The sequence below is a fragment of the Colletes gigas genome, unplaced genomic scaffold (assembly GCF_013123115.1).
Source record: "Colletes gigas isolate AHSC1104 unplaced genomic scaffold, ASM1312311v1 Colletes_gigas_Sc00062, whole genome shotgun sequence".
NCBI lineage: Eukaryota > Metazoa > Arthropoda > Insecta > Hymenoptera > Colletidae > Colletes > Colletes gigas.
This window is the reverse complement of record NW_025106691.1, coordinates 276,477-289,684: the sequence shown is the minus strand read 5'-3', so window position 1 is coordinate 289,684 and position 13,208 is coordinate 276,477. Positions and strand designations below refer to the sequence as shown.

Below are 13,208 nucleotides of genomic sequence, written 5' to 3'. Positions count from 1 at the left end.
AAGTATTTTACACCGGGAAGAGAAATTTGTGTGGATGAATATACGATCAAGTTCAAAGGTCGGATCTCCTTTATTACTTACAATCCGAAGAAACCAACCAAATGGGGTATTAGAGTTTATACGATGGCAGACTCAAGTACCGGTTATATCTGTGGTGTTACACTGTTACAGTGGTGTTAACAAAATAATTACAGTTCGACCCATGTACGCCCGAACAAAGGTCTAAAGAAACCCTGAACTGACCCGTAGCAACAATAAGTTTATAAAGCCATCGACCATCAGTTGCACTCTACGACGTTTCATAATCAGTAATATGGTTCTTTATTTTAGGTGTGGCGTCGCCTCCCATGCTCGCCACTAGAGGGGTCGCGCTCTCACAAGCGCTCGACCGACCCCTCCGTTGCTATATATACACTCCTCGAACGACTTCCCAATATCCCAGTCGTCTAAGGCAGGGCCTGCTAGAAAGCCTTACTGATGAGTCCACTGGCAGGCCCGGACGAAACGCGCCCCCTCCTTTCCTTTTCTGTCCTCCTACGAATTCTCACGAGATCCCCTACCCGCAGCGAAGCAGCGCCACAATTGGTGACCCGGACGGTGAATTGGACAACTAGGAAGCAGCTCGAGAATTTTCCAGGAAACCGCAGACCCGCACGCAGCGTAGGACGAAGGAGGCAGCGCCGAACAACCGTGTCTAATCGTACTAGCAAATAGCTCTTTCGTAATCCCTCTCCTAAGGTGGCCTTTCGTTCACTCGATCGCTCGGTCCTGACCAAATCTACCTGACGAGGCCGTCGTCTCCAGGAGGACACAGATTGGCAGGATTCGAAGCAGCAGCAATAGCACGCATAGTGGGGCCACAGGTAGGACAGCAGCATATACGCTCGATGACTTCAGGAGCGCAAGGCACGAGGACGACTCGCCGCGCCAGACGATCAAGAGAACGACCACGCAGCAGCCAGAAATCACGCAATATCCTACGGCAATAGAATCGAAGTTCTAGCCAGGATCAGAGAAAAATCTCCAGTGATCGTCAATCGAGATAGAGGCGCTATATGAAGACACGACGACGACGACAAGTCCCAGAGGAACGGAACAACTGTAGATAATGTACATAGTATTCGATAAGTCCTGTAAATAGTAGACTTAATCCGGTATCGTTAGCACTGGCAGGGGGGTAATGTGGCGTCGCCTCCCATGCTCGCCACTAGAGGGGTCGCGCTCTCACAAGCGCTCGACCGACCCCTCCGTTGCTATATATACACTCCTCGAACGACTTCCCAATATCCCAGTCGTCTAAGGCAGGGCCTGCTAGAAAGCCTTACTGATGAGTCCACTGGCAGGCCCGGACGAAACGCGCCCCCTCCTTTCCTTTTCTGTCCTCCTACGAATTCTCACGAGATCCCCTACCCGCAGCGAAGCAGCGCCACATAGGTTTAAACATTTTTCAGTTTTATTTCGTCTTGCATGTCTTAGTAAGGTCAAGGCGCTTCATAAAATTATTACCTGCTACGGTCGAGGCACGCGGAATTTCCCGGACTCGATGGTGCCCTCGGTACCTGAGAGTGACCGATGGCTTGGAGACGGTCACTCTGCTAATTTTTCCACAAAAACACTCCTCCAATCAGGGAAAACGACCGCCTTCCGTACAAAATTCAAATGTTAACAACAACCAATCCGCGTGCCTCATCCCCGTCGGAACCAAGACAGAAACAGAATAAACCAAAAGCCAAGTGTCTCGAATATACAAATAAAGGTTTAAACATTCAAATCAAAATTCAAGTGTCGCATCCATTCAAGGCAAAGGTCAAGTGCAACTGCACTGTGTTAACAATAATAGATTATTAAATTTAAATTTGATATAGTTTAACTGCGTTTTATCATTGCACCAAACCCCAAATATTCAAGCGCTATTAAAAACCGCTTGAATGCATATAAAGATTGCATCTTTATGCAATGCTGCTGAAAAAAATACTTGGTGCTCAAGGATATCATATGTTCACTGATCGTTATTATACGAGCTATATCTTGAATGAAAAATTATTGAAATTTAAATGCCACTTCACAGGAACTATTTTAACAAACAGAAAGCATATACCAGAACAAATAAAAAGAACAAAATTCGGAAAAAAATCAACAGTAGCATACCGGAAAAGAAATAAATTAGTTTTAGCATGGAAGGACAAGAGGGTTGTCACATGCTTGACTAACTGGAACAATGCAGGAATGACGCATTTGAAACAAATTTTACGAGATGGAGTAGAAGTGACCGTCAAGAAACCTAATGTAGTAATAGATTATATCAAACATATGGGCGGTGTCGATCGTGCAGATCAGTATGCCTCAACGTACTTTTATAAACTGTTTTTTTGGGGTTTAGAAATTTGTTCAATAAATTCATATATTTTATACAAAGCCGCTGAACAGCAGAAAAACGAACAGCCACTTAATCACTTGCGATATTTGAAAACATTAATTCACCAATTGACTGGAGATTTTCGCCAGCCACGCGATCGAGCCTTGACTTCAACCTCCGATTCCGAAAATATCCGCTTGAATGGAAAGCTACATAATATTCTAACAAGAGTTAGGAAGGACTGCAAAGTCTGTTCTCAGAGAAATAAACCCGAAAAAAGGCATCAAACGACATATTATTGTAATACTTGCCCCGACAAGCCGGGCATGCATATTGGGAATTGTTACATGAAATATCATACACAGAAAAATTACAGAGACTAATATTTAAGAAATTATGTTTATAAGGGCGTAGACATATAAAATGTTATACATTAATTTGTGTGTGTAATGATTTTAAGTTACTGGTAAGAAATGCGTCAAAATGGCTGCGAAACGTCTCGAGATGATGGTGCGCCGCGCGAAAAAGGCCCTGAGTGCAAAGGGTTAATATATTTCAATGCTCATCAGAAGAGTGGACTGGGAATCCGCAAGACACACCTTTATTTATGCTATGGAAGAGAACCCAAATCGAGTTGGAAAAATATTCCATTCCAGCTGAGGAACCTGTAAACGACAGCACAAATCCAACAGTGTTGTTTCCCGACAAAATAAAGAAAAAAAAAAATATGGAACGATTAAAAACAGAGCACGCAGCAGAAAGGCAAATGAAGAAGGAAGAAAAGGAGAGAGCTAAACAAGACAAGACATGTCAACTGAAATTGAAAAAAGCAAAGAAAATCTTACAGTTTTCTTCTGAGAGTTCAAACTCCAGTTGTGAAATGTTCGGTTCTGTTGTAGAAAATGAAGAAAATGAAGAGGTCAACGAAAAAAACGAACTGTTGAACAACAATAAATGGCCTGCCTGGCTGCCTGTTGAAAAAGTTGTGAACGAACACGTAATATTTTTATATGAAGGAAAACATTTCCCTGGAAAAATTCTTCGTATAACTAAAACTAAAGCGACTATTTCATCCATGGAAATGTACGGGCGATTATGGAAGTGGCCAGAGAAGCCTGATGTGCTGGACTACGAGTGGAAGGCTGTACTTTCTCATATCAATTAGCCCACGAAATCGAGCAGAACTCGCAACGTCTACTCTGTTCCTGAATTGAACTCTTTATGGAATTGATTTGTTTTATTTGTTAGTTTATTCTTTAATTGTAATTTGTGCTGGTAATTGTTGAAACTAAATGATACTAAAATGATTCCCAACATTATATTGCTTTAACTCTCTTTCTAGTACAAGTGGTCAACTACTAACGAACAGAAGGTCAATTACTAGATTTATCATTTTTAAAAGTGGTCAACTTCTGAAGCAATTACTGAATTTTTAAATATATTTTTTAAATTTGTTTAAGTAAACTTTTTTTTAAAAGTGGCCTTGTTACATAATTTAGAAGACTTAAAGAGTGTCTTCAGGCATCGACTCTCGCTATTTGATGACAGAGCAAGTACTTAGTATTGTTCGCGTGGAAAACTTTTCTTAACTGGTCAACTACTAGTACCTTTACCTTAGCAGTAATATTGACTCAGAAGAAGAATATTTATTTGATAGTGATTTCGAGACTGAATCAGATGGCAGTCTATTGTAAAAAAAAGACCACGTAGAAATGTAATTTATGATTCGGAAGAATCAGAGAGTGAAGATAAAGTTCCTAGTACTTCGATCAATGTGCAATCTATAAATGAAGACACCGAAAGTGGCAATATTTGGACAGAAGTGGAAAAAGACCCTCCAGTTTTTGAATTTCGTGGAAAGAATCAAGGCTTGAATCTTCGGGCAAAATTGAGAACTCCAGGCGAACTAATTGACATATTCCTATCTGATGAATTTATTGATATGTTGGTTCAAGAAACTAATCAGTATGCTGTCGAAATAATAGGGCAAAAAAGGATACTGAGGAAATCATCCAGGTTTTATAATTGAAAAGTCACTAATCGCGGAGAAATTCGAAAATTCTGGGCATTGATTCTTCACATGGGATCCATAATTTTGCCTACCATCCAACATTATTGGAATAAAAGCCATTTTTATAATTTGCCATTTTGGAGAACTCATACGTTCCGAAACCAATTTCAAATATTATTACGGTTTCTGCACTTTTCGAGTAGCACAAACCACAAAAATAGTAAGCTACACAAGATCGAACCACTTGTTAAACATTTTAATAACGTTATGAATTGTGTACATAATCCTGGCAAAGATCTAGTTATTGGTGAGTCTTTAGTATTATGGCGTGGCCGTCTTTCCTTTCGGCAATATATCAAAAATAAAAAAAACAAATTTGGCGTAAAATTATATGAACTATGTGAATCGCAGAGTATGATACTACGAATACAAATGGAAAATCGGAAATTCCGTCAGACAAACGGAACCACAGTACTTCAATTGTGCTTTCTCTTATGAACGGTTTTCCAGATATTGGCCATGTTTTGTATATGGACAATTTTTACAACTCCGTATCGCTGGCAAAAGTATTAACATTGCGCTCGACATATATTTGTAGAACTTTACGATTCAATCGTAAAGGTAATCCGAAAGAATTGGTACAAAAAAAACTGAAGAAGGGCGAGTACAGCTGGAAGCGATCCGAATCTGTCATTATTTGTAAGTGGAGAGATAAAAGAGACGTACTGACCATATCAAATAAGCACAAAGCTGAAATGGTTGAAGTTACTAACCTAAATGGACAAGTCAAATGGCAGGTGTAGACCGTTCGGATCAAATGCTGTCCTACTATAGTACTATGAGAAAAACTCTTCGTTGATATAAAAAAATAGCCGTACACATAATGGAAATGGCTGTGCATAATGCATACAAATTTTATTGTCAGTCATTTGAAGTGTGAACGAAGATATGAATAATTATTCATTTCTATATGATAAAATACGTGAAAAAATTCATATCGCAACTAAAAATTTGAATGAACTTCAAAGTAATTTACAAAAATTTACTTTCAAATTAAAGAAAAGGTGGGTTGATGCTAAATACACGGAGAGTAGGTTCCTTAAGAGGAATAATAATTGGTTGGAAAACAATTTTATGTATTTCGGCACATTCTCGCAAATAATGCCTTCAGGAAGTACCATAATTAAACCAACGTCCATCATATGGATTTATAAGGGAAGGAAACTATTCTCTGACTGTAGCAGAAGCGAAAAAGTAAGAAGGGCTAGGTCTCTAGTCGACAATTTTTCAGTAAATGGATTGTTATATGCTGCAAGAATGAGTCTTAGGAAACATGGTACGCATCAAAAAGCAGGGGCTCTTCGTCGGTTAGAAGATAATGAAGATAACAGAAAAATATATACTGCGAAACAAAAATAGTTTACAACACAATAGGCGTTGAGCATGTTTACAATGGCAAACTTGTCCAAGTTTCAGTATATCACTATGCGAAACGAAAGTATAAAATGTAGCACTTGCAGAAAAAAATAATTGTTATCCACCAAAAAATAAAATAAAAATATCAGAAATACACGCCGAAGTAAATTTACAAAGTTCATTAAATCACATAGTTTCAAGAATAATAAAAAGTTTAGACACAGTAATAGAAAATACAGAATTGACACTGTAGCGACTTCGTCGCCACTACGCCTCCGCCGAATTTGGCGTCGGTTTTGTGCGAAATAGACATACGCGCTGTCCTTGTTCTAGACCGGGTATAAAACCCCGGCAGGACAGAGGGCAAGGAGGCATTAGTAACTTGCAATCGACGCCGCGTGTTTCGCACCTCGCCAGCGCGTTTCTTTGTCTGACCGTCACATATACGTGTACTGTAAGCAACAACCAAATAAATTCCATTGCTCCCGCAGTTAGACAGTGGCGTGGATTGAGTAGATTATTACAACCCTCTCCTGTGCCGATCCCACACAACACTTACATGCAAATGGGGATGTGATGGTGCAGCAGGTTTATCACGGTACAAACAGATTCAAAGTGAATGCCGTGATATAGACGACGGAGCGATTTTTATTTCTAGTTTAGTACCATTAAGAATACAAAACAAATTGAACTGTGAAATAATATGGCAAAATTCAACACCTTTTTCACCGTGGTTCTGCCGACCAATTCGATTCCGGTATATAAAAGAAAATTAAGATGTTATTAAAGAAGAAATTAACAGTTTCAATACAAAAATTGATAATTTGATACCATACAATATAAACAACGTTAAAATAGAATATATTATGATGCTCACCATGGTCGACAATAAAGTTTGCAATGCTATGATAAATATATCCTCTACAATGAGATGTTATATTTGCCAAGCAAAACCAACTGAAATGAATGATTTGAACCGAATTACATCCAATGTTTGCAATAGTAAAAATTACACGGTTGGAATTTCGTTCCTGCATGCGTGGATTCGTTGTTTCGAATGCTTAATACATATATCGTACAATTTGCCTTTTAAAAAGTGGGCTGCAAATACTGCAGATTTAAAAAAGAAACGAGAAGAAAGAAAAATAGAGATACAAGAATAATTCAAAAGAAAAATGGGGTTGTACGTTGATTATGTCAAGCAAGATTGGGGGTTACCGAACGATGGCAATACAGCCCGAAAGTTTTTTCCAACGCTGAAATATCTGCCGAAATCATGGCAATTGATATAAAGTTAATTAAAAGGTTCCACATTATTCTTCAGGTAATTCCTTTTCAACATATTTGGAAATTTTTAATAGTGTAAGAGAATGTTTGCCTTGTATGCAAGTTGTGAATATTCACACGGTATGTACGTTGCGCAGTGAGATCGTTGTTACACCGAGCGGCCGATGTTTTAATCATCATTGATTAGAAAGTTGTACTTCGAGACGGACATTGTGACAAGAAAATAAACTAATATTGTTTCAAATAAATTAATTTGGTTCTTTTACAATTATCAGAAGTGGGATAGTGAATCCTGAATTTAGTGCAAAGTTTGCTGTTGACTGAAAAGTGTGGAATTTAGTGCAAAGTTTGCTAGTGATTGAAAAGTGTGGAAATTGTGGTAAAACGTGAACTGTTTCTAATTAACTGCAACGATGGCAACGGTAGCGAAAACGGCAAAAAGCATTGGTGAACTAAGGATTCCCGAATTGAAAGCCATATTGCAGAAGAGAAGGCTGCCCACAACCGGGAACAAAACTGATTTGATTAACCGATTGCAAGAAGCCGATCCACACGCAGATTGGGTGCAAGAGAGTGAATTGATGGAGTCAAGTATCAGGGAGACGGATATATCGGTTGACAGACGATGTTCAAATATAGGTGAAAGTGCTAGCTCAGACCGAAATCTTGCCACGAATGAGCAGTTGTTGCGAGAAATCGAATTGATGGAAAGGGAACGACAGCTCATGCAGAGAGAGTTGAGAATCGCTGAACGAGAGATTGAAATCCTGCGTGCTACGCCACCCTCAAGTAACGTTACAGCGACAGAAACACGGACAAGGATAGGTTTGAAAGCAGTTTCTGAATTGTTGAAAGATTTCGATGGGTCAGACGGATCGTCATTCCAAACGTGGGAAAGCGAAGTTAAATTCTTAATTGAGTCGTATGAATTGGATGCAAATGCGGCAAAAATATTGATAGGAACGCGGTTAAAAGGAAATGCGTCGGTATGGTACCATTCTCGGCCAGAGCATTTGAGGATGAGTGCCACTGAACTATTGGTTGAAATGAGCAAGATCTTCGACAGACGACAAAGTAGATTAAAATTACGAAGGCAATTCGAAGAACGGAAATGGCGAACGGACGAGGAATTCAGCGCATATGTGCATGAAAAGGTTATTTTTGGAAACCTGGTATCGGTGGACAAGGAAGAACTTTTGGAATACGTTATCGATGGCATCCCGGATATTCAACTACGGAATCAGGCAAGGTTACAACGATTCAACACTACCATCGCATTGTTGACCGCTTTCGAGGGTATCAGCTTAGCGGACAGAACAGAACGAGTGGAGACCGTATCCATGAGGAGCTCGCAGAAGTAGAAGAAAATCCCGCCGCCGTCAGGAGTGGCTGCAGCGAGTGCGAGGAATCGGGACGCATCGCAAGCGGGAATCAGGTGTTTCAATTGTAGTAAGTATGGACACAAGTCTACAGAGTGCAAGTTACCCAGACGTGAAAAGGGCGCGTGTTTTAAATGTGGCGAAAAGGGACACTTGATTTATGATTGTAAAGACAGGCAAAAATCCGCGCACATTAATTGTGTACATAATAGCTTAAGAGTAGGAAATACTTTCGAAAAGACAATTGTATTTGAAAGAAAGGGCATGGGCGCCGAAATACGAGTAAAATTAGATACGCTAATTGATACCGGTAGTTCGATTACGCTGATAAAAGAAAAGTTTATACCGAATGCATTGATCGATCGGTCAAAAGTTAATGGTGATACCTATTGTGGAATTAACGGAAGTAAACTAAATGTATTGGGGGTAGTAGTTGTCGATGTACATTACAACACTGCAGTGTTAGAAGATGCGCGTGTTTACGTCGTCCCAGAGAGTACGATGACCACTTCCGCTATTTTAGGTCAAGATTGTATTGATAAGTTTAAATTAAAGTTAACTGATCCGATTGCAGACGAAGATCAAAACGATTGTATCTCAGAGATCTTAAAAATTGATGTTATGGAATCCGGTGTTGATTTAACTGAATCGTTAAGCGTAAATTCGGAGATAACGAACGCGGATAGATTCAAGTTAGAAAAGTTATTTGAAACAGAGTATGTTTTGGCGAGGCGACCGGAAGAGCCTCAATGTAAAGCAGAATTAAAGTTACAGGTAAAAGATGTACAACCATTTACTTTTTCTCCAAGGCGTCTGTCATTTTCGGAGAAAGGGCAGTTGAGAAAAATCTTGGATAATTTAATTGAAAAAAAGGTTATTCGCTCCAGCGAATTGGAATTTGCGTCACCAATTGTTATGGTTCGAAAAAAGAACGGCGAGCACCGAATGTGCGTCGATTATAGAACCTTGAATAAGTACATAGCCCGTGATAATTATCCAATTCCTATAATTGAAGATCAATTGAATGTGTTGAAAGATAAGAAATATTTTAGTAGTTTAGATCTTAAAGATGGTTTCTTTCATATAAGCATGTCCGCGGAGTCAATCAAATATACAGCATTTACAACGCCTTTTGGACAATTTGAATTTTTAAGAATGCCGTTCGGATTAAAGCCGGCCCCGACAAGATTTCAGCGTTATGTAAACGAGGTGATAAGTGATTTGATTCGCTCCGGTGACGTGGTGGTGTACATCGATGATTTTTTAATTGCAACTGAGTCGATCGAGCATCATTTTAGCGTATTGAAGCGTGTATTTAGAATATTAGTTAATAATAAGCTTGATCTAAGATTGGATAAGTGTAAATTTTTAAACACCAAAATCGAATACTTAGGCTATGTGATCACTGCAGAAGGTATTAAACCCACAGAATCTGGTATTGAAGCGGTAATGCGATTTCCAATTCCGCAAAGTTTGAAAGCTGTGCATAGTTTCTTGGGTTTGTGCTCGTACTTTAGAAAATTTATTGAAAAATTCTCTATAATAACGAAACCACTGTATGATCTGCTTAAGAAGGGTGTGCAATTTCAGTTCACTGATATTGAGTTGAACGTGTTTGAAAAATTAAAAACAAAATTGATTTCGGCGCCGATACTAGCAATATACGATCACCGTGATCCGACGGAACTGCACTGCGACGCCAGTACATTGGGGTTCGGTGCTGTATTGTTACAGCGAAAAGCAGATTGCAAATTACACCCGGTGTTTTATTTTTCAAAGCGCACATCAGAGGCTGAAAGTAAATATCACTCATTTGAATTAGAAACTCTTGCGATAGTGTACGCGCTCAAGCGATTTAGAATCTATTTGTACGGGATTCCTTTTAAAATCCTAACCGATTGTAACGCATTGAAACTAACATTACAAAAGAAAGATATAAACCCCCGTATTGCTCGTTGGGCATTAGAGTTAGAAAATTTTGATTATACAATAGAGCATAGGCCGGGCGAGCGGATGAAACATGTCGATGCCCTTAGCCGACTAAATAGTATTTTTATCATTGAGGACCATTCATTTGAATATAGTCTTTCCGTGTGTCAGTCCCAGGACCGGAATATTAAAGAATTAGCGGAAAAATTGCAGCGTACAGAACATCAGTTCTTTGAGATGCGTAACGGTTTAGTCTATAGAAAAAAGGATAATGACTTATTGTTTTATGTACCGCAATAAATGGAAAAAAATATATTGTTCAAATATCATGACCAAATGGGCCACTTAGGGATCGAGAAGACAATGAATACAGTTTTAAAAAGTTATTGGTTTCCGAAATTAAAACGTAAGGTGAAGGAACATGTAGGAAATTGCCTAAAATGTTTATCGTATTCGCCAACCGCGGGTAAGGCGGAAGGGGCGTTGAAGACCATACCAAAGGGCGAGGTTCCGTTTTTAACGCTACATATCGATCATTTCGGACCCGTTAGTAAGGATTGTCAAATAAAAAAATATGTATTTCTGGTAGTTGATGTGTTTACGAAATACATAAGGCTATATGCAACGAAAACCACGGCGAGTAAGGAGGTGATTCAATGTTTGCGCGATTATTTTGCGAGTTACAGCAAACCCCTAGTAATTGTATCGGATCGCGGCTCGTCATTCATGTCGCAAGAATTTCGCGAGTTTGTAAATGACAGCAGTGTCAAGCATATATTAATTGCCACAGGATCACCCCAAGCGAACGGCCAGGCCGAACGTGTAAACAGAGTATTAGCACCAATGTTAGGTAAATTAATCGATAGCGATGGGAAACAATGGCATAAAGTATTGTATGAAGTCGAGTATGCATTGAACAATACAGTTAATAAAAGCACGGGTGAAACCCCGAGTCGGTTGTTGTTTGGGGTCGACCAGCGGGGTGGTGTAAAAGACGAGATTAAAGAATACCTAGATGCATACGTAAATAATGATAATAGCAAAAATTTAACAGAACTCAGGTATAAAGCATCAGAAAAGATCATTACTTCACAGAATTATAACGAGGGGTATTTTAAAAACAAACGCAAATTGCCGCATAGGTACAATGTAGGTGACTATGTCATGCTCCGCAATTTTGATAGTACCGCTGGCGTGTCAAAGAAATTAATTCCTCAGTTCAAAGGTCCGTATGAAATTATAAAGGTGCTTCGCAATGACCGCTATGTAGTGAGTGATATAGAGGGATTTCAAAATACGCAAAAGAAGTATAAAGGAGTGTGGGAGCCGAAAAATATGCGACCATGGATAAATGCCACTGTTGACGATGATTGTGTGCGTGATGATAATAATTAGTGGTTGTAATATGGGCAGTGTTTATGTATTATGTATTATGACTTAAAATTTGGTATAGAATAAGGGTGTAGCTGGTTACCTTCATTGTTATTAGTGTTAGTATAGTTGTTACATTAGATGTTAAAGCGAGAGTACGATCGCGGACGATCTTTTATCAGGATGGCCGAAACTGTAAGAGAATGTTTGCCTTGTATGCAAGTTGTGAATATTCACACGGTATATACGTTGCGCAGGGAGATCGTTGTTACACCGAGCGGCCGATGTTTTAATCATCATTGATTAGAAAGTTGTACTTCGAGACGGACATTGTGACAAGAAAATAAACTAATATTGTTTCAAATAAATTAATTTGGTTCTTTTACAATAGTATGTATAAAATATGGCAAAAAATTTTTGCAAGTCTTTGAGGTCGATGTTATATGTATATATTTGCATTTTGCCATTTTTCTTCATCGTCTATATAGTTTGTTAATATAGTTTTTGTAGCAAAAGTTTAATTTTAATAGGATGACATTTTTTTTTAAATCCTAAGGTTCATCAGGAGTACGTGTGTTTTCAATGATGCAGTTGTATAATATCATGACATAGTATCAAAATCGTGATTTTGAAAAAAAAAGACTAGAATTCTTAGAGTCATCCTTGATGAGCCAGGATAATTATTCTGTGGAGGAACAGAAAATTTTGAAAACAAAAATTGCAACTTTGAAGTCAACGTCTAATAAGAAGGTATAGACTAAAAACCGTTTTTTTTTCTTCAATTCTACAACAGTAGTTTAACTTAAAAAGATTTCATCTTCCTCTTACATTTTTGAAAAAAGATTAGTTGTGTTATAAAAACACATTCAAAGTTATTTGAGAAATTATATCCAGTGGGCGCCAAATCAATGTGGAAAAATTCGGAATTTATACCATGGACACAGCTAAACTGTATGTACAGTTGTATTCCTGGTATCCAATGACGCCAACAGTACATAAAGTTCTTATTCATGGACCATTAGTAATACAAGATGCATTGGTGCCAATCGGACAATTGTCCGAAGAAGCGATAGAAGCCTGAAACAAGTACATTCGAAATTATCGCTTAAATCTCGCAAGACAATTTAGTAAAAAAGGGTGCAATATGGACGTTTTGAAGAGTGTAAGGCGTCGATGAAAAGGCGAAGCCCCAAGCCGAGGCGTTCGTAAGGGACCGCGTCTAGCCTTTGTCCGTCAGCACTCCCACTCCTACCGATGGGGGAAGGACGACAAAGCGAGGGGCTGGGCTCAGAGCTACGGGCACATTCGTTTTTCCGACGCCGGAAGGAAAACCCGAATAAAGCGTAGATACGAATACTCTGTGTATTTCTTTATTCCTATTTCCATTCCACGCGTTACTTTAACAAGAGGTAGGATTAAATGAGCCCATAATTATGAAAGTGGTCTAAGTCAAAAATTA

At 38.8% G+C, this 13,208-nt stretch overlaps 1 protein-coding gene across 3 annotated transcripts in view; it reads right to left on the bottom strand.

The window, feature by feature from the left end:
* Positions 1 to 13,208, bottom strand: part of LOC122403581 (zinc transporter 1) — a 376,987-nt gene that overhangs the window by 166,817 nt on the left and 196,962 nt on the right. The gene's annotated exons all lie outside the window — the stretch shown is intronic.